Source organism: Thermobia domestica, chromosome 5, assembly GCF_964235325.1.
Source record: "Thermobia domestica chromosome 5, izTheDome1.hap1.1, whole genome shotgun sequence".
Taxonomy (NCBI): domain Eukaryota; kingdom Metazoa; phylum Arthropoda; class Insecta; order Zygentoma; family Lepismatidae; genus Thermobia; species Thermobia domestica.
Genome location: NC_137458.1, coordinates 322,799,093 through 322,821,777, shown reverse-complemented (window position 1 = coordinate 322,821,777; position 22,685 = coordinate 322,799,093). Strand labels below are relative to the sequence as shown.

General features: G+C 35.2%; 1 long non-coding RNA gene across 1 annotated transcript in view; it reads left to right on the top strand.

Annotated features, from left to right (window-relative positions):
- Nucleotides 1-22,685, top strand: part of LOC145686828 (uncharacterized) — a 429,047-nt gene that overhangs the window by 348,213 nt on the left and 58,149 nt on the right. The window contains exon 3 of the long non-coding RNA XR_014131653.1: nt 22,228-22,378. This is a non-coding gene — a long non-coding RNA (uncharacterized LOC145686828). The remainder of the gene's footprint in view (nt 1-22,227; nt 22,379-22,685) is intronic.

The following is a 22,685-nucleotide window of genomic DNA, read 5'->3' as shown; positions in this document are numbered from 1 at the left end:
ACTATTTAATAGTTCTATTTTCTCCCCTCCTACTTCTATATTTGACACCGACCACTTGGTTCCAATCGCTATGGCTTTTGTCTTTCTAACATTTATTTTCATCCCTTGTACTTCACAGCCCTTCCTCAAGTTTTCCAACAACTTACTGATTTTCTTTTCAGATTCTGCAATAAGTCTCATATGCGAAACATCTTTATACATATGTTGTCTTTCTGCTGCTAGCAAACTAGGGACAAATAGAATGGTGAATTCCCGTTGCTTTCCACCTCATAGTATCTCAGCCATTAAAGTCAGTAGGACCACGCCTGGGACTAAGTCCAAGTTGCCGTCAATTTTCCTACTGGAGAACTGCTGACTTCTCCCAGAACACACTTTGTCTGATTACTCCATTTAGATCAATTCGGTAGGGGTAACCCTTCTCGTAATAAACTACCCCCCCTTCCGACATAGCTTTAAATTTCACTACCACTCAATCCATCCCACCTGACACATAAGTGTATTCATAAAGGTGATATTTACCAGGAAGGCCAACCAAAGGATCATAAGAAAAGTTACCTCGAATTTGGGAATACATGGAAATAAGTATAAATATCGCGAATTTGAGGTCATTTTCTTCGTGATCCAGTGGCCAGATATAATTTGAAACCGTTCCAGCTTCACGTGTTAGCATTACAAGAGCATCCCATTGGCATGAACGTTAATTCTTTACCAGTTCTTTATAACCTTTTGAGTGGATGTCCGCTACTATGCATAGGTCTACTTTAGTTAGTCCATGTATGAATTTCCTCTTGTGGGCACAAGAGTTACAATCTTACCGTACCATGATGGAGTAACTGAGCACACAGAACAGACTTTGGATCCAGCAACAAGATTGATGGAGAAACTGGTGAAAGCAAGCTTTCTCCACATCACTCTCAGAACACTTTTCCTTTTTATTTTTTTCTTTATGAAACGCTTTTGTTCCCTCAATAACTTTTTTTTTTTTATTTTACTTTGGTTTACCCGTTACATTGTAAACGCCAAAGCTTTCTAAGTGGCTTACCCTTCCTGCGCAATTCATCTTCCGTTTGCCACTTCGTCTGAAAGAATGGTGCTCACCCCACCCGCTCCCCCATGCCAAAACTAGTCCCCCACAATCTGTATGTGTACACATCGTGGCAGAAAATGAATATGAAATTCATATCAGGGTTCGTTGATATGCAATTTTCTATTCGGTCTGAAGGATTGGACTTCTGACAGTGTTTGGTTTGTCTACAACAAAGAAAAGGAACAAACGGGGAGTTGAAAGGGTGGGGGTAGAACTTAATGGAGGGGGAATATAACCCCGTTCTCTCCCCCTCTCCCGAACACACACACACATATCTCTTTTGAATAGAGTTACCTTTTTTCCCTTTTCTTTACTTTAAAAAGAGTAACTAAAGAAAGATATTTATGAGGAGATGTAACTCAGGGAGGGACCTTTTTGGAAGGGGGGGGGGATGAAACCATTTGAAAAGATGAATGTCCATGTCAAATATTTACATTCAAGTTTTTCAGACTGAAAACACACAGAGAAACGAAAAAAAAGTCTAATCATTTTCTCCTTAGTAATGATGTTACGAAAACATGAAAGAAATTTGTTCGGATATGAATAAAAGATACAAAAATCGGTCGAATGTAGTAATATCGAAATAAGTAGAGCTTTTAATTGGGTTTACGACAAAGTAACTTCACTTTCATAGACCGTACTACCAACTGAAGTACCCAGCATTGACCGGGTAAAATTCTAAATGGCCTACTGTTTCTCGAAATTTATCCATAAAATGTTGTATTTATAACTATGACAATTACGCACTCCTCAAGCAAAGATGCAGCAAGGAATGCAACGTCGATTAAATGTCTGTTTTGAAACTAATAGTCGATTTTGTAGAAAAAACAGGATGTTTATCTATAATGATTTTCTATTGGTGCACCTATTCTTAATGTGCACCAACTACCTGGTGTTCGGGAAAAGTTCTATGTTAGAGACCTGCACGGGCCGGGCTTGGGCAGGCTGACTCTATTATTTCTTTGGGCCGGGCCGGGCTTGGGCGAACCGACACTGATTTCTCTTCAGGTCGGGCCGGGCTGGGGCCGATTAATTGCAATCTTTTAATAATTATTGACATTCGTTAAACGATAATTAGAATAAAGGCAAACGTTGAAGAAGTGTGCCCGTGAAAAATGTTACAAAATGAAACTTCGAAAATTTATCGGGCCCGGGCCGGGCCTGGGCCAAGAATTTTTAAAAAAACTTATCGGGCCGGGCCGGGCCGGGCCGGGAAAATCTCCAAAACTTTTCTGGCCCGGGCTGGGCCGGGCCTACGTACATTCGGGCTGGATTGGGCTCGGGCCGAAAAATTCGGCCCGTGCAGGTCTCTATTCTAGATAGCTTACGGATTCTATCCTACACTTATCTACTTCTCTAAGCTAAAGGTATGAATTTGTACAAGGAAGAAACTAACAAAAATTCAACTTTCTACAATGACTTGCTGACATATAAGGCTCAATCCATTTTGACATATCATCTTTTCCCAGAGAAAAGTATTACTGTACCTGTGTTTTCTATAAGAGAAATAGGTTCTGCAGAAACATCACAACCCAAACTTCCACAGGCCAAAAAACTCGCGGTTCGGAATATCGCCTGGACAAAATCTCACTGGATGAATTCTCTCCTGAATAAAAACTGTCAGGATGAAATCTCGTCTTGCCGAAATCACGCCAGGTCAAAGCCATGACATCATCATTTATTCAGTGCATTGTGTTCAATATATCAGCATAAACCTTTCTCTCAGGGCTAGATCAATCTGTACCTTCCCGCTAATCAACTCGCTTAGCGCGTGTGCCAAGAAATACTTTCTAGGCTAGTTGCGGCTGGTGCACAGACATACTTTTTTCCCCTGAAACTATAGAATAAAATTACAAGTCCGTCTTATACAAACAGGAACACCATAAGTTTTTTTTTTTCCACACAAGACACAATCCATTTTGAGTGCTTCCTATCCACCGATAAATGTAGTTAAGTAATAACGTAATATGTTCATAAAACTCGTAGAATTATCACGTTAATTACAGTTGTCATTTACCTAGTTCAAGAATTTTGTCTTGGTGTCAAGGTCGGTACTAAATAATCCGATAAAAACATATAGGGTAATATCCAAGTATGTTATAAAATAGAGGATCTGCCCATACGCATCTTCATCATATGAAGTTAATGAAGCCCCCCCCCCCCAAAAAAAACTGAGTATCGTCTGAGCTGATACGTCTGATTGGCTACTCTCCTTTCCGCCATGATTGTTGGCTCGAAACATTGCGATCTTAGTGGCGCGGAGTGGGCAGAGTAGGTATGGCGAAGCTATGACGTATGGCTTCACGATTTTGTTGTTTGGGCAGATCCTATATTTTATAACATTCTTGGTAATATCATCATCATCATCATAGGAATTCTTCCATTATTGGCAGGTCACTTGTCACAGTTGAGAAGCTTCAATGCTCCATGGTCTTCCGCTAGCACGGTTATTCTTATTTTTTTATTTACTTTTATACAAGTAACAATACAGACATAGTGGACACACACAAATAGTATATCTATTTTTAGGCCGGAAATTCTCCGGTACTCCAGAGACTTATTATCAGGCCTATACAAAAAACTTAGTTTACATACCAGCCTATATGGCCGGATGGCCTCCGGTATTCCACGAGGCCCAAAAAAAAAAAAATTAAAACACATACTATGAAATACATAAAGACAGACAGACATATATATATATATATATATATATATATATATATATATATATATATATATATATATATATATATATATATATATATATATATATATATATATATATATATTGGTGGCAACACTTCTAATACACACACCACAACTATAAAATTATTAATATATATATATATATATATATATATATATATATATATATATATATATATATATATATATATATATTTACATTTATTAGCACTACGGCTGGTAACCTCAGGAATTCCTTGAGGTTAAGCTCCAGTCCTTGGCAGGGTTTCTTTAATCTTAGTTAGTATTATAATATAAATCATTTTTATAGCTGTTACTTTTTTTTACTACAATTTTAATTAACTATCATTTAATTTATTATTAATTTTACATTATCTCTCAACAAGAAGACACATACATCATACAACCTAATGACATAATATGATTATGATAGATGGCTCTTCACAGAAGCTTTCGCTTGTGAGTGAGAAACCATCTTCATAAAGTATATATAAGTGAAATTTTATCATTTTTTCCTCTTTTTTCTCTTTTTCTTCCTTCTCTCCTCCATTTTTTCTTTTTCCTTCCTCTTCTCTATTTTCCTTTTTTTTAAAAAAATAAATAAAAAATAAAAAAATAAATATTCTGTTTTAATATTGTCCATTAATTGGAGTCTTCTTCGTTTCCTTCCTCTCTTTCCTGCCACCATACTCTCTAGCACGTTTTTCATGATACAGTTCCTTCTTACCCAATGTCCTAACCAGCTTCTCTTCCTCTTCTCAATAATGGTCAACTAATATATAATTGTTTTGAACCATTAACTTCTCGTACCGTTATTATTATTATTATTATTATTATTATTATTATTATTATTATTATTATTATTATCAAATGTACTAAATAATTGAAAGAAAATAGAGATTCCTCTTTGGTTTTTGACAAAAAAAATTGAAGATTTCAAAGTTTTAGTTTAATTTCTAAACAGAAGTTTCTAGCCCTATCTTGTTTCCTCCCCTTACAGTGGGCGCCCGTGGCTCCATAAGAAATTGACAAAGAAAGTAAAAGACACTAGTACCGAATGAAACTTTTAAAAGTTATTTAGCTTTTCAACAAGTTTATATCTTCAATACTAAATATAACCAAAAAAAAAAAAAAAATCATATGAATATAAATAAATCCTATTTTAGAAATTCGCCCCCCCCAAAAAAACTTTCTCCTCTCTCGTTTCCTCTGACGCGCTTCTAGCAGGACTGTAAAAATCGTCTTTCTTCTTCTTCTTTTTCTTTCCATTTTATTGTATTTTGGCACGCAGCTCCATAAACTGTTAACCATTACTGCTTGCTTGAAAAGTTCTCGAGTAACCTAGAAAAATCTTGAAAATATATAACATCCTTCAATGATTTATAACTGTACACGAAACGAAAAGAAAAAAAGTGATACAAATAGTGCTCTCTGATACTGAAAGAAAAGTTCTTTTCTTTTCAATAATAAAAAGAAAAAAAAAACTTTGAAATATTTCTTCCAGAACAGATGCAATTTTCTGTGAATTTGTAAATAGTGAATTTCCTGTTCTAGAACATATTTTATGCTCAAAATGTGCGAAGAGTATCTGTGTGCTCGCAAAAGCAAAGCGAAGATATTTATATACTATATAGTCAACTTTTCTCTTCGAAACATGATACTTCACTAAAATAAAGTATGTTTTAAAATAAATGTTGGGTTAAAGAAAAAGAAAACAGCAAAGATCCGTTTTCCTGCTTGAAATATGAAATCAAATCTTTGAGTTTAAGAGTCTTCATCCCGGCGAAATTAAAATACAGCTAATTAATTTTACAGTATTTATGTGATATCTTCAAAAAGATAAAAGACAATCGAAAAGAGGATCAAGAGCGCCCTAGACAATGTTATTTTGCGTGAGGTACCGTTATCACAAGTCACCTAGTGGCTTTCCGTTTTCAGCTGTTTAGAAACGCGAAAATAAATGCCGATTATCAAAATGGTTTGAAATCGAAAGGAGATAAGTGAGTAGTGATAACGGTTTCTCATGTAAAATAATATTGTCTAGGGCGCTCTTGTTCCATATTTCAATTATCTGTTATCTATTTGAAGATATCACATAATTACTGTAAAATTAGCGGTATTTTAATTTCGCTAGGATGAAGACTCTTAACGTCCCACGATTATGCTCATTGGGCTAAGGGAGACGGATAATTAAGGCAAGTGAACACAATGATGGAAGAATTAATGGAATGAGAATGTGGGAGGAAAGGGGAGAACCCGAAGAAAACCCACAAACACGATGTTGTCCACCACAAATTTACTTGGTCCCAGGACCCCACACACCAGAGGTATAGATATTGTTGTATATGCCTAGAGCCTTTCTATTTAAACTGTGCTCCTGCTGGCGCTGCTGTCGATGTGTATTTTTCCATACCTCCCCTCCAAACCGGAGGGACACAAATTGCTGTGGTTGAAATCCTTGCGGACAGGGTTGCCACATTTCACAGGTTTCCCTGTGCACTGTCTTGTTAGTCATTCTAAGCAGCCTACGATCTTCACTCATCGAGACCAAACGACTCAATGACAAATTGGCAACACAGCCGACGTCAATCACTTCTTTCCCCAAAGCAAATGGAGAGTTTTATCCATAAGAAAGCGGCGGGGGTGGGGCTGAAGTATGTTTCACATATTTTTCGAGGGAACACTTGAAATAGAAAGTCTCTGAGTCATGCTAAAAAGAAGAATGTGGGAAACAATCACTTTTACGTATTTATGTTCTTGACAATTCCTTTAGATTTTTTCTTTCCCAAAGCAAAGGGAGGGTTTTATCCATAAGGAGGCAGCGGGGCTAGGGCCGAATTATGTTTCACATATTCTCTGAGGGAACACTTGAAATAGAAAGTCTCTAAGTCATGTTAAGAAGAAGAATGTGGAAAAACAATCACTTTTACGTACTTATGTTCTTGACAGTTTCTTTTGAATTTTTTTCTTTTAATTTAACGTTCCCTGTTTAGGCTCTGCACACTAAACCGGATAGAAAATCCATAAAAGTGGATGGTTATGAAAAAAAAAAAAGGTCACTGAGAGTGTACAAGGAAATAAGAAAATCACGAGAAATCTAACGAGAAAGAAGTTATCCATCACAAACTTGCGTGGATTGCCATCGAACCAGAGACCCTACTCACTAGAGCTAAGCACTCAACCACTGAACAACTGTGTGTCCATTTTGATTTCGGATCATTTCAACGTAGCTCAATAGGAGACGGAAGAAATCATGTTTAATGAAAATCAAGATGTTTGTGTGTGTGAATGGAGGGAGAGGTTAATGGTTAATTTTTAGAGATGGAATTATTTTACTTCTTATTACCTCCAAACAATAGAGGATTCCCTAGTATGAAACAGAAGTTTGGGATTTGAAGCTTTGCAGCATTCATTGAAGGATTATATTAGAACAGCGTTTCTCATAGGGCCTCTATTATCAAGTGGGGTCCACTTTTAATATTCAGGATGTTTCATTCTTGTCCCTTTTGAAACAAAATTTATCTCTGTTTTATTTTGATAACACAGTATTCTTATATAGCTTTTCAAAAATACAGTATTAATTAAAATTACCGTATTTTTTATCGGTATTAATGGAAGAAAATAATCATTACGTTTTTGTAATTGAAGGCTAACAGGAGTATTTTATAATGAAATATCTATATAAGCTATTAGAATTTGTACATTCTTCACCTTAGTATTACATTGCAGAATATATACCTCTAAGATTCCCAACTATGATTTGTAATATTCAATTTAGTTCAGTTTTTTTGTTCGATTTTGGATTAATATTCAATCTAAGAGAATCACAAAGACATACCTTGAAGATCATTCATGTTCGCGAACCATAGTTTAAGAGCCTGACATACTAAAAATAATACAAAATTTACCATTTTTCTTTTGCTTGTTTTTTATTAGTCAAAGGAGATAATGAAATGCAACTTACCACAATCATAGATAATGTTATTCTACAACAGAAAATATGAACCTGAAGAATTTTCAGTGTTGCCATCCATAGAAACTATAGTGTTGCCAAAATAATTCTCCCAAAATCTAAGTTAAGGCAGCGACTAGAGGAAATAACTCAATTGTATTTGATAACGTATCACGTTGTTTTGGAATCATGTGAACTACTTTATAAATAATATTTGTATTTAGTTTATAATAAACAAAATAGTTTTAACATTAAGTTATTAAAACCTAAATAATAGTGTTATTTAAAAAGTAGTTCACAGAATATCAAAACAAAATGATACGTAATCAAATGCTGTTGAGTTCGTTCCTCCAGTCTCTGCCTTAACTTAGATTTTTGGGGAATTATTATTCTGGCAACACTGTAATTTCTATGGATGGCAACACATAAATTCTTCAAGTTCATATTTTCTGTTGTAGAATAGCATTATCTATGATTGTGGTAAGTTGCGTTTCATTATCTCCTTTCACTTATGAAAAACAAGCAAAAGAAAAAAATGTTAAATTCTGTATTACTTTTAGTATTTCAGGCTCATAAGAAACATTGCATTAAAGAATCCAAAGATTTACTAGCTCAAAATATTATCTAATCCAAAAATAGTGACCGATTTGTATGAAAATCTACTTAAATAAAATAGTAATAACCTAAGAAACAAGAGAGCTTTAATTTAACTATAAGTGCATCTATGACGTTCCCTATCATCGACAAACTCCACCCGCTTTCATGCTTGTCTTCAGTGAAGCTGGTTGTCTTCCGAGAGCAGAATTTGAAATGAGTAAAGAGCTTGTAAGAACGTATTTTCAAATATACAAGGGTTTGAAAAACATCTGATTTTTTCCTAACCTGTTGCAGATAGTATAAGACCAACGCAACTGCGAATAAGTTTGTTATACCATCTTGTTTAGATAAACATTAGTTGAGAAACTCCTGTAGAAACTTCACTGCCTTATTCTAAAATGTTGTGAGAAAATACTGCTTCATGTATAACCTTGTCTCCGTTTGTCCAGTGTTTTCTTTGCCCCCCCCCCCCTTCCCGCCTATTCTGTACCGTAATTAAGTCGCAAGGCATGAGTGATTTTACCAGACACGTAAAACTACTACCATTGTTTCAAGTAGATATTTCTTTTTTTGTTATTGTTATTGCTGTTATCTTCTTTCTTCTCGTAATATTATCTTGAAAAGATAATAGTTGTGTTCCTGTGACCTGTTCTTCGGTTCCCTCCTTGTTGGCTGGTATCTAAGCTCGCGCGTTTCTTTTTCTTTGTGTGCGTGGATATGACAATGGTCTTATTTCTTTCTGTAACTTAACACAGGAGAACAAAGACTTCTGTGATCCATCTGAAAGGTCATTGGATAAAAATTATTATTTTGCGGGACAATAACTCGCTCACATTGGTGTTTCGGAAAAGCCAATTAAAAAGCGGAAGAAACTTACTTTCTTGTTTGTCTGTAGTTCACTGTCAGGAGAAAAGAATCGATGAACATGGCGTGGTTAACATGGCTGCCCAAATAAAGAATTTCAATTTCGTTTGAACCAAATTTGGCTACAGTAAAGGTCATGAAAATTGTACGAAGTGTTGCCAAAGAGACAGAAAACTTCTCATCTCGTCTTGAACTCGAGACAAGAATTAGGAAAAGAAACATGAAAATTGTCGTCTTAGTTTTAGAGACGAAAATCCAATCAGGACTAGAAATGTCACGACTCTCGTGGTCAATAGTTCACCCAATTCTTAGATCGTAACTACTGTTTCAGTGTTACATGAGTAGGGTTGTCAGACGTCCCGGTTTTCAGTGAAAGAATTAACTGTCCCGAAAAAGACTTTCGGGACGCCTGTTTTCCTTCTTCAGATTAAAGAAAATAATTTAACCTGCAAGAACTAATATGACTCATCTAAAAAAAGCTTTTTGGAAGGTCTGTGTAGCCAATTAATTTTACCAAACAAACAAATAACCGGGAGTTTGAAATTACATCCATTCTTTTGTCGTAGGGTTGTTTAGCTTCCAGAAGGGAAACAAGGATTAAAAAATATTCAAGAGAGGGGCATATGTTAGGTAGCTAAATAATTTCTTGAACATCACTTTCAATAGAAAAGAACGTATTTTTCTCTGTAACGGGCTTTAAATACTAGTTACTCTATACTTCAATCGGAAGCGCAGAACTGCTTTCGTTGTTGGAACTTTAATAAACAACGGCAACATTGCTCGAAGTTGCTGCATGTTAACCACATTTTAACTGTCTATTTCGTCTGCCTTGTTCTTACGCACAATTTCTTGAGAACTCAGTTGTCTTTAATATACATTTCCATGCGTGGATAGATAGTTCTAAAGATGCTTTGCACGCATTCAATAATTTTGGATTCATGTTTTTTTCCTTTACCTGGTAAACTTTTTACGCAAAAAATTACGTAACAATTTACTCTGGCACAAAAAATGACAGTCAAACACATAAAAATATGTGTCTTATTTAATACTGATACTGGATTTTGTTTTCTGCCAAACTTTTGGAGAGCCTGAATAAGTCTTTCAAGAGATTTAGTTTTTGTCGTAATGAATTTAGCATAAATCTATTTTTTTTCTTGCTAAATGCTAAATTTGTATCTTTTTGGTAGAGTTTCTGACTCAGATGATGACGCAACAAAGAAAAGGCATCTCTTCAATCATAAATGGAAGGATATATCGAAATTGACTCAATATTTAGGGCCTGTTAAACATAACAAATCGGAATTCGGAATAAGGGACGCCAGGCAGCTCTCCTTACATTACCTTTTCACCAGGCCCGTATCCAGGGGGTTTAGGGGGGGGGATTAATTTATGCTGGCCCCCTAAAATTTTCACGGTAAGCTTGCAAATAAATTATAATATGGTGATGAACTATAATATGGTTGGATCGGCCCCTCCCCCCTAACTTCAGCCAGCCATTTTTGGGCTGGCTACGGGACTGCTTTTCACACTCTTCGTACATCCCTTGTGGGGCTTCATTTGTGTTAACTGTGTATAGAATGAACGGGAAAATTCTGAGTAGTAACCGGGAAAAGACAGGTAATAAATTGACTCTAATCAAATGAGTTGGAAACATGACCTTTAGGTTGAGATTGGTGTCCCAGTTTTTTGTTTATAAAATATGACAACCCTATACATGAGTCATAGTCTAATGGTAAAATGGTTGTACGAATATAATGGAGAGTATTTATCAAAGTCTAAAGATATGCAAATCATTAAAGAATATACTCCTACAATAAGTATGGTCTAAAGGTTGTTATATGAGACGCTTCCGTAATTTTAAATATTGATAAGAGTAAATGATTTTCATTGAGTTCGCACAATCACAATATCAATTTATAATTATTTCAAATAATATTAAAACAGTGTTAGATTTGATTTCATTTTGATTTTGAATTCAGTATTCCTGTTAGCACAAAGACTGCACGACACGTGGGCCTATAGCTTAACGTGGGACCTGAACCACATGAGTTCATGCCAGGAATCGAACACGAATCTTACGAGCCAAAGGGTGTATGTTATCTATATTGCCACGAGGGTGCCCTAAACAGTGTCTGAGACCTAAGACTCCGGTGAACTAGTGTCGCCCACGAGACAAGTAAAATTTCCTTAAAAACGTACCTATTTTCAGTGGCGGATTCAGCCTGACCCCCCCCCCCAGTTTTTTAATGACTAAAATAATTTAAGATATTATTTATATATCTATTTTTTAAAATTTATAGTTAACTCATGATACATATTATAGCCTGGGTTCTGGCTGGCCTCCCCTCACTTTTCACCTTCTAGATTCGCCACTGCATTCTCTCTATTCACGTCTCATTCTCGAGACGAGAATTGTGAGAAATTCTTCGTCTGGTTGGCATCACTAATTTGTGGCCACCCAGTACCTAATTCAGAGATCATAGTTCGAGTCTCTGCTAGTCCAACGATCAGATTTATTGCTGTAATTTAACATTGCTCCGCACAAACTAGAAATGTTTAAAACTATAATAATTTAAAACATTTTGCTTGATTTTCTTTCTTAAGAAATAAAAAAAATCCTACCGTTTTCTAAATACATTATTACTATTACCTATTTTCTCTTTATTTTTAATGTGTTATAGAGTCCCCAGGAATGGAGATACACAAACACAATGGAGAGACGATCATTGTATATACATATATATATATATGATTGTGAGTGTGAATATCGGTGTGTATGGAGGAAAAATACCATTGCAGCACCAGTTGGTATATAGAGATGCCACAGTTCTGGTTTCCTGATATTGTTAATTCTTTTCCGGTAGTCTGCTGTATAAAATTATCATATATTACCGTACATTGGAATACATTAGGTAATTAGTGACCCCGGTTGTATTGTTCCGATTGACGCTGTACTATGCGAACGGAAATCGCGTTATCACCTGCTTCTATGCAGCAGCTTCCCCCTTTCCCTCACTCTCTCTCTCTCGTCCCCTTTCGGTCTTTCTCTGTGTGTGTGTGTGTGTGAATTCCCTTGCATTTCACAATTTCTCTCTCTCTCTCTCTAGTTCTCCATCCATCAATGCAACCCCTGGCGGCGCTGCTGGCCGACTAAAACTTACTAACTGAATAATATTGTGGTCACGTAGCTATACAGAGATGCAGTCAAATGCACATCCTGTTTAAGTAAATAGAAAATTGCAACCTGTTCAATTCTGCATCGAGCAACGTGAAGTAGTGAAAATGCTCATCTCGTAGTCCTGAAGTCCTGTGTTTGCTTCCCGAATTCATTTATCATAATCGAACTTTCATTGAGCTTTCAAGCCAGGAAAGGTTCCTTGATTGTTCTGTGGAGTTGAACATCAAGGTATATGACACATGGATCTATATGTAGCAAAATGCCATCATTATCATTGTAGGTATTCTGCCATTATTGGCAGGTCACTTGCTGTAATTAAAAAGATTCAATGCTCCATTGTCTTCCACATCCTTTTCGTCTTTACGTACGATTTTTCTATTTTGATATCATCCATAAATTGTAGCCTTCTTCGCCCCCTCCCTCTTTTTCCTGTCTCCATGTCCTCTAGTACCTCCCTCATGATACAGTTCCTTCTTACCCAACGTCCCAACCAGTTTCTCTTCTTCTTAATAATAATAATACCTAAAATTGTTCCTCCCTTCCATACCATTTCTAACACCTTCTCATTCGTTTCCCGCTAGACCCAACTAATTCTCTACATTCTTCTCTTTCCCCGGCCAAGTAAATTTGTGGTGGATAACATTGTACCTGTGGGTTTTATCGGGAACTCTTTTTCCTCCCACTTTCTCATTCTATGAATTTTTCCATCATCATTCACTTGCTTTAATCATCGTCTTCTTTAGCCTAAAAGGGTATAATCGTGGGATGTTAAACTCAAACATTTCATTTAATTTACATTTTTTTCATTCTTATCCACACCCACATTTCCAGTCCATCCCTAACAAACACATTTTGGAAAGTGCAATATAAAGTAACACTGGAACGGTGACAAAATTGCGTCTTTAGAATCGATGTTTTTGGCATAATTTGCATGCACAATGAAAATTTTCGGTCTGGCTATGCACTCAAGGTTTCCTTGATTTATAGACCTGCATGGGCCGGGCTTGGGCGGGCCGACTCTGTTATTTCTTTGGGCCGGGCCGGGCCGGGCTTGGGCGGGCCGACACTGATTTCTCTTCAGGTCGGGCCGGGCTGGGGCCGATTAATTGCAATTCTTTAATAATTATTGACTTTCGTTAAACGATAATTGGAATAAAGGCAAACGTTGAAGAAGTGTGTCCGTGAAAAATGTTACAAAATGAAACTTTTAAAATTTATCGGGTCCGGGCCGCGCCTGGCTAGGGCCGAAAATCTCCAAATTTTTTGGGCCCGGGCTGGGCCGGGCCTAGGTACATTGTGGCTGGATTGGGCTCGGCCCGTGCAGGTCTCTAATATATATGTATGTATGCATATATAAGTACTAAAGGCAACCTTCGCTTGTGTGTCAATCTTTTGCCCTTTGTAAAAAAAAAAATCTGGGGACGTTTCTGAAAATAAAAATTCTTCACTAAGTAAATGTAAACTGTTATTCATTGAATTAATATAACTGTAAAACCTTGTTTTAATATTTTTCTTCTTTTCTTTCTTTGTTTCCTTTTGTAAATTTACGTTAATGTTCTTTATTTCTTCTTTAATAGTCAAAAGGACCACTCTATGCATACAACTATTAATATCATCTGAAGTGAGCCTGCAACATTGAATTATCGTAATGACCAACACTTTCTTTATGTGTGCATAACAACACGGAGAGGTATAAGCAATGCCTAGCCTACTATTTCAGAAGGAAGGAAGAGTAAGCATAGAAAAAAAAAAGAAGGAAAAAAGTAGTCAACGAACTATGGAAAATAAATGCAAATTTATGCACATAAAATAATATTAGCCTTTTCACATAAGTATCATTATCCCATGTTCCCCTCTACCCCGCTATACCATTGCTTATTATGTCATCCGGGGCTTCTCTATGGCACCCTTTTGTCTAAGGTTGCAACCTGTTTCCATTATATATATATATATATATATATATATATATATATATATATATATATATATATATATATATATATATATATATATATATAAAAAATGTGTTTCACAACATGTGTAGATAGAATTTAACGTGCCTAGCTATGGTTATGTGTGGAACAATTGCTTTATCGCATGAGACAATCAAGAAAAGTAGTCTGCGATAAACTTTTAGACCCCCGCGCCTCACAAACATATACAATACATTGTATAACCATTTTTTTTTGTTTTTCTGTGTACCAAACTTTTTTTTTGCTTCTCTCGACCTCCCCACATACATCCAGACGTTGATTTGTAATTAAAATTAGTCGAGTTTCGCTTCAGAAGGTCACAACAACATATGTTTATTGTATACAAGTTCACCAATTGCCTTCAAATTTTAAACCTTTTTCGTTTCTTTAGATACGTCACAACAAGCCTTATTACTATTTAAAAATATTCATAGCGTGTTTATGAATATAACGGTTATTTGATTATTAATGTTGTTATGATTATTTCGACATACCTAAGAATTAAAGAAATGTTATCATTATTTTTTACTAATTACTTGCAGGTAGTTTCAAATTATTACTATTTTTAAAGTTGTACAAAGAAAGCAGTGTAAAAATATAAGTGTACTTTCACTTGTTAAAACAAATGGAAACGTGATTTTTTGCGGCATGTTTTTTTTTTCTTTCTCATATACATAACAGTTATACCACACGATACCTCCCTAAACATATCTTTGTTTATTCTTGTTATACAGTACATCATAGCCTCATGAATTAAACAGTACTAGATTCGTCGATAATTTTTTTTTTACGATTTTTTGTTGCATTTGTAAAGTATCAAGAGTGAAATAAGACATCATGTTTTTATGATATTATAAATATACATGATCTACAATTTGTTGTGTGATACTTGTTACGTCACTTAACTGTTCACAAGTTAAGGTAGGTCAATAAAATAAAATGTCTTAATTTGGGATTTTTTTTTTTGTTTCGGCCATAAATCATCGAAAAAGGGGAATGATATACAACAGGCATGTAATGGCCTATATTTATTTATTTATTTATTCATTTACTTATTTAGTTGTTCTGTATGGTTGCAAAACATGGTCGCTTACTCTGAGGGAAGAATTTAGATTGAAAATATATGAGAGCAAGATCCTGAAACGAATATTCGGACCCAAGAGGAACGGGGATGGGGAATGGCGGAAACTTCATAACGAGGAACTACATAATTTATATCGTTTACCAAACATTCTTAGGGTCATCAAGTCTAGGAAACTCAGATGGACAGGTCATGTAGTCAGGATGGAAGAAAGTGGGAACGCTTTTAAAATCTTAACTTTAAGACCAACCGGAAAACGACCATTAGGAAGACCTAGGAGCAGATGGGAGGACAATATAAAGATGGATCTTGCAGAACTAGAAATACAAAGTAGAAACTGGATCTAGTTGGCTAAGGATAGAAGTCAGTGGAGAGCTTTTGTGAACGCAGCATTGAACCTCCGGGTTCCATAGACCATGGAGTTAGTTAGTGATATTTTATTTATTTATTTATTTATTTATTTATTTATTTACTTGTGAACAACACAACAGGCATACGCGCAACTATAGTGTTGGTGTATTACAAAATACATTTACAATAGTTTTTGTTCGATACATATTTTCTTATAAGTAGAACAATTCTCCAGATTGGTGACCTCAATAATACGTTAGTCCTAGCTTTTTTTGCAATAGAACAGGCCATAATTATCAGCATGAGTTTTCAGTGTCGGGACATGAAAATTTAATGTCGATATCAGGTCCATAGAATTAAACTCGTTTTGTACTATTTTATGGAGAAAAATCAGATCTAACACGCTTCGCCTTTGTTCAAGTGTAGGGATACAGAAGTTGTATATTATTGTTAGATAGTTTTCATAAAACGGATAGATTCCACTTCTCTTGTAGGTCAAAATCTCTCTAAGTTTTACGTACCACGGTTATGCCGGTTAGGCTAAAGGAGACGGTGATGGTGAGAGATGAGTGAAAATGGTGGAATGAAGAAAGTGGGAGGAAACGGGAGAACCCCGAGAAAACCCACGAACACGTTGTTTGTCCACCACGAAGTCCATACGGCACGAGCTGGGATCGAGCCAGGGACCCCAAGCACTGGAGGTGAACGCTCTACCACTTAGCCACCGCGCCCCCGTCTTGTAGGTCAAGTATTTAATCATTTAAGTTGAAGCTTTTTCAGTTGATGTCGGTATTGCTGTTGTGATGGATTCCAGATGACAGCAACATATTCCAGTTTTGATCGGACATACGAATAATATATTTTTATTAGTGTGCTAATATTTTTAAACTAACATCTTGAGAGATTCGTTAACTATGTTCTCTATATGGTTATTAAATGCCAGTTTCGTATAAAATGTAACTCCAAGATATTTGACTGAATTTAATCCATTTAGTAAGATCTGATTCATTGAATAATTAAACAATTTGATTTTTGTTTCTAGTAAACGATAATATCTTACATTTGTTTATGTTTATTTTAATTTTGTTCAGAGAACATTAGTTATTATTATACCACATTGACTTGATCCCTAGTATTCCGTTGCAAACGCTGCTATCGTCTGAAGGAATTCCACTCACTTTCTCTCGCTTAGCAACAGCTGAAGTCTTATTGGCTCAATGCGAGGGTGTGTGAGGGTGTGAGCTTTAGTGCGCATTTTTGCCACGGCTCAAGACATTTTGGCAGCACTATAGTAATATTTTCCGTCGTGTTGTAAATTGAAACAGGCATGGAGAGTTCTTATCCTACCGTATATTTTTTGCTTAGTAGGCCTATATATACGAGAGTATACGGCATATACCTACCTAATATGTTTATAGTGCGGAGTATACTCACCTTATGTTTACGAAAGAACCAGGGTATGTGCGGGTGGGAATACGCTATATATTCGAGAAAAGTAGAGCATATACTCTCTAAAAACTATAGCATTACAACACTAAAATAAACTATGCATGTAAATGATTGTCTTGTTCTCTGCGTTTCTGTCCTCGAAATTCCGCTTCTTTGTATGTAATAAGTACAAGGAAATTTGTCAATAATAAGCCTTGATATAAAATGATTACTATTAGTATATTATTATTATTATTATTATTATTATTATTATTATTATTATTATTATTATTATTATTATTATTATTATTATTATTATTATTATTATTATTATTAGCATGGTTGCTCAGCGGTAGTGCCCTCACTTCGGTGAGAGGGGAAGTCTCCTTAGTTCAATCTCAAGTCATATGAGTTTGTGGTGGACAACGTAATGTACGTGGGTTTTCTTGAGGTTCCCCCATTTTCTCCCACATTCTTATTCCACCAATTATTTCATAATCTTTTTCTTTCATTAACCATATATACAGAGTGTCCATAAAACTACTATCATACTTTAAAATGATATTACAACGCTTTGGATAATCTAAAATGAAATTGGTCACATTTGAAAAGAAAATTCAAATATTTTTACTATACCTCATAGACATTGAATGTGGACCCCACGAGTGATGATGCAGACATCAAGACGATATTCCCATTCACGCCACACCAGGATTGCCAACCGTTCCAATTCTGTCGGGACTGTGTCGATTTCTGACTTATTTGTCCCGCGTCCCGACCGAGCACTCGTCGGGACGCATATTGTCCCGATTTATCGATTTTTAAAGTTAATTAATATTTTACTGGGCCAAAGACTTTGTATGATGATATCCAAATAATATGACTTGTTTTTAGTTATATTTTTTGTCAGTATTTCCTTAACAATGTTATGCTCTCATTTGTGATAACAAAAATCTATATAATTTTCTCTCTAAACTTTGTTTATATTAAATAAATTGCAGCTGTTTTGGTTTGAATTTGTTGCATATATTGCTTATACCTAGCGATGAGCAGTGGGTGGGAAATTTTTTTAAAAAAAAGTGCCGCATTCATTCAGGTTAGTGTTATTCAGATGATTATTTACGTTGTTTTCAACGACTCGCCGTACGTGTAGTGTTTCCAACACTGGTTGTTCCTTCCCGATTTTTTCTCAAAGAAAGTTGGCAACGCTGCGCCACACACTTCTTGCAGGTTTTGAGGCAATGGGGGTACATAGATGCAATCCTTTAAGTAACCCCACAAAAAGACGTCACATACCTCGGCGGCTACTTGTAGAAGACATTATCATCATTTCCGGTATAAACTTATTCTTTAATAACAACACACTTTGTAGTGGACAAACACCGTGCTCGTGGGTTTTCTCGGGGTTCTCCCGTTTCCTTCCACTTTCTTCATTCCACTATTTCACTCATCTCTCATCATCACCGTCTCCTTCAGCCTAACCGGCATAACCGTGGGATGTAAAACTTTTCGGGAAGATTTCATTTCATTTTAATAACAACACAACCAGTGGTTTATTTAGGATTTAGTTTTGGGAGGGGGGGAGCTATGAACAGCACATGAACAAGCACTTATATTTTTCCTTTTGGGTACGGCAAATTTTAATGAAGTTTTGCATATAACAAATTTATTTCGGGAGAGGCTTAAGCCCGGTAGTCACCCCCTAAATACGCCACTGAACACAAAACAACGAACGGAAATAAATTTACGTTAGCACATTACAAAATAGCAGTGCATAAACATAGAAGTTTCCCAAGTGACCTCCAGCAAAACAGTAACTGCCTACTAAATATCCAACAATGAACCTATATAGACTTATCACAAAGTAAACATGAGTGAATTTAGTTTTAGTTTTTCTGTGCAGTGTTGCCAATTTGGTGGGAAAGTCACTAAATTTGGGGGATTCGAACTCCACGTTAGCGACAAAAAGTAATTTTTCCGATTGACGACTTTTTTGGTGATTTTTAAACGACGATTTAGCTACTTACTTACAAATTTAGCGACTTTTTTCTACAAACAAATCTGTTCATCTGTAGAGAAACATTATTAGTACAAAACAGTTTTAATGATTTTTTTTTTGTATGTCTTAATCATTGCAAGTGATGAAGAGTTTGGGAATACAGTGTACCCACCCCTACAATCCTGTATTGTTACTTGTTACCCTTGCCTTCTAACGGAGAACAATTACAAATATGATGTCCCTTAGTTCGCAGAGCTTCCGTTCAGAGAGACAAGTAATACAACATTACCGATAGCAATGAGATTAGCTATAGATGCGTGAATAAAAACGAAGTGGGTGTTTGTTATATTTCTTCTTTTGGATCTTTTAATTATTCTGCACCTTTTCTTTTAAAATAAATACATAATATAAGTACTGTAGTGTTAATTATTTCGGAACTATTATGACTCCATTAACAAAAGTACCCGAAACAATGTGAAATGATCCCTGAATTCATGGATTGGTTGCGCCCTGTTGACAAACATGTGAGTAGAACATATTGTTTATTTTACATCTAGAACTTTAAAACAATGCTTATAGACAACGGATTTCGCGAATAATTTTTTCCTTAGAAACTTTTCACCCAAAATTGGAGTCATTTCACTTTTCATTTAGCGATTTTTTTGTGTCAACATTTTGGCAACACTGTTTCTGTTTCATCCCTTCCGTTATTGACATTATTTTCCGTTGTTAACATGCACAAAAATGTTTGAGTTTTTCTTTCAAATATGACCAATTTAATCAAAATACGATTATCCAAAGAGACGTAATACCACTTTAAAGTATGGTAAAGATATACCACATTGACTTGACATCTAGTCTTCCGTTCCAGGCGCTGTTTTCGGCTGAAGGAATTCCATTCCCTTTCGCTAAGGCTCTCTCGTTTAACAACAGCTGAACCCTTATTGGCTGAACGCGTGAGTGAGAGCTTTTGTTCGCATTTTTGCCACGGCTCAAGACATTTAGGCAGCACTTTAGAATTGTGAACACACTGAATCTCTTTTACCTTCAAAAGTAAAATTTCTCAACCTGTGTGTTACGATACATTGGTGTGTCACGAGATTTTTAATGTCTTCAAATATTTATTTTTCATATTACTTTTAAGAGTCACAAGTTTATTTTATGTTAATATGTTTCTATTCAAGACTCCGACGTAATTTGTTTGTAAGATTTGTATCTCATAGACGTTCCATAATTATATATATATATATATATATATATATATATATATATATATATATAGTATGTATTTTTGTGTGTTTGCTTGTTTGCATCTAGGAAATAATTACATACAGGAGTGTCGGAAAGTTTGAAACATACTTCGGTGTGCCCCAAAGGAAAAAAATGAGAAATCCTGCGAGATCCTAAAGAGTATAACCGTGAGATGCGAAACTTAAAAATTCCATTCATTATCGTTATATTCTAATAAGTACAAAGAAAATTTTTCAAATTTAGATATGGTATAAATCTGTTAGATTTTTACTACACTGTACTACAAAAGATTTTTTTTCTATTTTTGAAGAAAGAACTTACGATTCTTACAGAAATTGGAGCACTGAATTCAAATATGTTTCTAATTTTCTTTACGAGTGTGAGTTTAACGATAAATGCATTTTAAATTACTTTTAGCATTTAGGTATAATTCTAGACATAGTGTTCATATGGTATGTATAATTATAATTTTAGATACCGTATACTAACTGGAACTTTAATTAAAAAGTATATACCGCCTAAAATAATATCAGAAGGTATTGACATAGTCAGTGGTGTATTTAGGGCCTCCGGGCCTAACCCCCCAAAATCTTACTTACTATAGTAAAGTATATGAAAATCTTGCAGAATTTTTACATTTTCAGGCAAAGCCCCCCCCCCCCCTCGAAAGTTAGCAAAGCCTCCCCGAAACAAAATCGTAAATATGCCACTGGACATAGTATTCACATATGGTATATATTCACTTTCAGCAGTTATTGTAAGGAAATATTTACAGTGTATATATTAAAATGCTAGGCTTATATGTTTGTGGAGAAGAAAAGTTCATATGTTTGTAGCCAAATCTTTTGATAATAATATCTCGGAAACCATAGGCTCTATAAAGATGGCATTTTCACTGATCGATTGCAAATTCTGTGTAGATGGTTCAGTTCTAATTGAATATTAAAAAGTGGCTGTTATTTCTTTATTATTACATTTTTAGGGGTACACTAGAAGTATTGAATTAAAAAGTAAAGCATCATATCCTATGAGTCATACATTCCAACACCACATAAATGTATAGGGGTTAATATATCTCTCCGGTGTTTGTTTCATGGCCAAATGACAATGAAAAACGAAGGATAACCATTTCTCAAGTCTAAGATAAATCTTTATTATTTGGAGTGTTTTGCCCAATTAATACCGTATATCACTGACATTATAATTAATTGTGTGTGTAATGTATTTGCTTATTAAATATTGCATGCAAAAAGAAAGAAAACACGGATCATATATGAATTTGAAACTCCAACCAAAAGTAGGCTCAAATCTTGCAAACGGTACAAGATATTGAAAAAAAATAATCGAAAAAAAATCTGCCTTTTACGGTACCCATTGCCGATTTTTATCAAGACGTTCTTCACTTGTGTTGCGAAGGGACGTGTACAGATGTTATGAGGAATGACAAGGAGATTAATGCTCATATGTGAATGGTGCGCTGTGTAGAGAGCGCAGATTCATCTAGGAAAAATATATATTAAGAGAAATTCGTTACCTTGAAGTTTCATGTGTTATTTCTTCCTTTCATGTTGAATAACTTTCTTGACTTAGTGTTAAAAAAAAAAATATGAGATTGAACAAGCATAGAACCTATAGTACCAGCCGCCACTGACTTATACTCCTGTATAGCAATATCCATTTACAGTATTCTTTTATAGAGTAATTTCTAAGCAGTAAACTGTCTAGATTATATATATTGCATACTTTTCATTACTTTTCAGATGCCCATAAAGAGATTTTACGGAGAGTCACTTGAAAATAGCACTTGAAAGTATCCAGTAGGGCAGCAAAGAAGTTAAGAAAATAGCGTGACTGGTACTTTCGAACGACGCTCATGTGAGAATATTGATTCGAATCCTGCTTAAATAAAAGGTAAGAATTTGTCATTAATTATGATTATGTGGTTTAATTTTGTTTTCAAGAAGTTAAATCGATTTTTGTGTATTTAGGAAAAGAATTTAGAACAAAGTTTCGGAGTCTGCAACACTTGTCACACCTAGTATATGTAAGATGCAATCAGACTGTTGTTAATATTTCTGATCACTTATATGTGCTGGAAAAGAGTCACTTTAGTCACTGACTCACCGTACATAGATATCAAATGGTCGATATGCGGTTCTCTAGTAACTTTTGATATCACACAATCAATATAAATTCCCTGATTCACCTTGCAGACCTC